Raw genomic sequence first — 2,408 nt, 5'->3', positions numbered from 1 at the left:
TGAGATGGAACAATAAAAGGCGATGAATATGTTATCGGCCAAAAATAAGAGGTGTTATCCGATACTATTTTTCAAATATGTCATATATATACACGCAAAATATGTAAATAATGCTTAAATTTAATATCAGTGTATTAAAAGATGGGAGTGTGAGGCGAGGTGTTTTATATCGTATGGGGCGATGCATAAGCTCCGAGACACGGGGGCGTAAGTCCTACATTTGGGTCTCACGTTTTTACGCCCAGGACTTACGGTTTTATGCTCGAGGATTACGCCTCAAATTTTAGAACTTACGCCTTATGAATCTATGTCTTTAATTTACGCCCCGGAGCATTTTTGGTACCCCCCCCCCCCCCCAAGACTCGCCCCAAAAACGTTTTTGAAAACACTGTTTAATACTATTAAAATAATATGATTTAGCATATAAAGTTTTAACACCACCATCACAAGTTGTAATTACGCATGTACACAAGTTGCTAGGCTTACCAGCCAACCAACTAGTGCCTCACTTATCGAGGGCTATGATAGGATGAATAAGATTTCCTTACTTTTAATTAAAATTCTCAAATTCAAGCTCAGAAATTGGAAAAACTTTTGATAAAAAGTGTCTCCACCTTAAATGAGCTTTACTTGTCACAAATCTAAATTAATTGGGATATCAATACAAATACTAAACACTGAATCAACAAAACTACTACCTGGACCAACAAGAAAACTTGTGTTTCAGTTTTAATTCGAGTTTTCAAATTTGACTTAGATATTGAAAAAAATTCTGATAGGAAGTGTTTCCCTCCTAAATGGACTTTTCTACATCGCATATCTGAATTTATTGAGATACCAATACAGATACTGAACACCAACTAGTGCTTGGACCAACAAGAAAACTAGTAGGCCCCATTGATAAAACCTCATAAAGCCCAAACTTTCTATAAATGTTGGTCACGCTATGTTTATATTAAAAAAAGTTAGGCAAATTAAAGTGCTAGGATCCTCATTCATGAGTTGCCTTCCCTTTTCATACAAGCCAAAAATGAGTCCCAACCATTCAATTGTGTTATAGTGGGGACAGAGTAAAATCCAAGGCAATTCAATAATTGTATATTAGAAATATATACTTATTATATCTGTCAACAATAGTTCGTTAGAACTTAGATATATAGCTTCAACATGACTAGAAAAAAACCAAGTAGGTACGTAATATATGTTCAATATCTAGTTGCCTATAGGTACAACTATAAAAGGAAGACAATAGTGCAAATATCTTAATCAAGCAAAGAAACAATATGAAGAAATATTGTATTCCTACTAGTCAAAGTTTGTTAACATTCTTGTTTTTCTTTTTTGCTTTTGTGGTGTGTTTGAGAGGTGATGAAAATGTAGATGGAAGTAGCAATGTTGTTCAAGGTTCAACAAATGCCAACAATTCCTACAATATTACTCGTGATGTTATCGATAAAAAGGATACGAATAAGGGAGGTGGAGGAGGAGGAGGTCGTGGTGGTGGTGGACGTTGGTGGGGTGGTGGAGGTGGAGGCGGAGGTGGAAACGATGGTAAAGGAGGAGGTGGTGGTGGTGGTGGCGGGGGTGGGAGTAAGGGTGGGGGTGGTGGTGGGGTATGGGAGGTAGTGGTGGATGGGGGTGGGGAGGAGGTGGGGGTGGGTGGTGGGCATGGGGATGTAGGAAACAAAAAGAGCATAATAATCATCATAAACATTTGCATATGAACAATGATCAAGATTACAAAATAGGTGAATTTGCACAATGCATGGTTAAAAATAGATGCAAAGGGATGCGTTTGGATTGTCCTCTTCATTGTGGAGGACCTTGTTATTATGATTGTAGATATATGTGCAAAGCTCATTGTCGTCGTGCCTAAAGGTTTTTCTCGTCCTCGTGAGTTCAATTGAATGAATCTATTAAGTCATCAAGAATAATATATGTAGCAGCAAGAATGGTGCACCAATCACCTATTTATGGTTCTCGCTTGAAAGTCAGAACGAACACGTATGCTGTCTATTGTACTAAGTTCTTTTTGCTATAGTGTGTGGTATTAATTTTGCTAGAAATTAAGTGTATGGAAATTTGGTGAACTCGTTGAGATTGGGTTGTAAATTAGCACTAGCAAGTATTGTGTTTTGCAATATGGTTTTTTTAGCTCTCTAAATTTGAGGGCTAAAAGTTTTCTTTTATTTTTAATTGATTTTTTGTATTTGCATAAAGGTTGAAGTCTTCTACCTTTTCAAGCAAATGAATAAATGTCATATTTGAAGATTATTATGAGCTGCTGACTATGAAACTTCTAACTCTATATAATATTCTTTTGTTTCTCTTCATTTTCTTTTTAATTTATCTATAAAAGAATATAAAATTATTTTAAGTTTTTCTTACTTTCAGAAACTTTCATATTC

At 35.8% G+C, this 2,408-nt stretch overlaps 1 pseudogene; it reads left to right on the top strand.

Annotated features, from left to right (window-relative positions):
* Positions 1-1,201: 1,201 nt before the first annotated feature.
* LOC125808780 (glycine-rich RNA-binding protein blt801-like) lies at positions 1,202-1,970 on the top strand (annotated as a pseudogene).
* Positions 1,971-2,408: the final 438 nt, after the last annotated feature.

The sequence above is a fragment of the Solanum verrucosum genome, unplaced genomic scaffold, assembly GCF_900185275.1.
Source record: "Solanum verrucosum unplaced genomic scaffold, falcon-dt-bn FXZP01000218.1, whole genome shotgun sequence".
Classification (NCBI taxonomy): Eukaryota; Viridiplantae; Streptophyta; class Magnoliopsida; order Solanales; family Solanaceae; genus Solanum; species Solanum verrucosum.
Note: the sequence above shows the minus strand (reverse complement) of the source record. Positions and strands in the feature narration are given on the sequence as shown.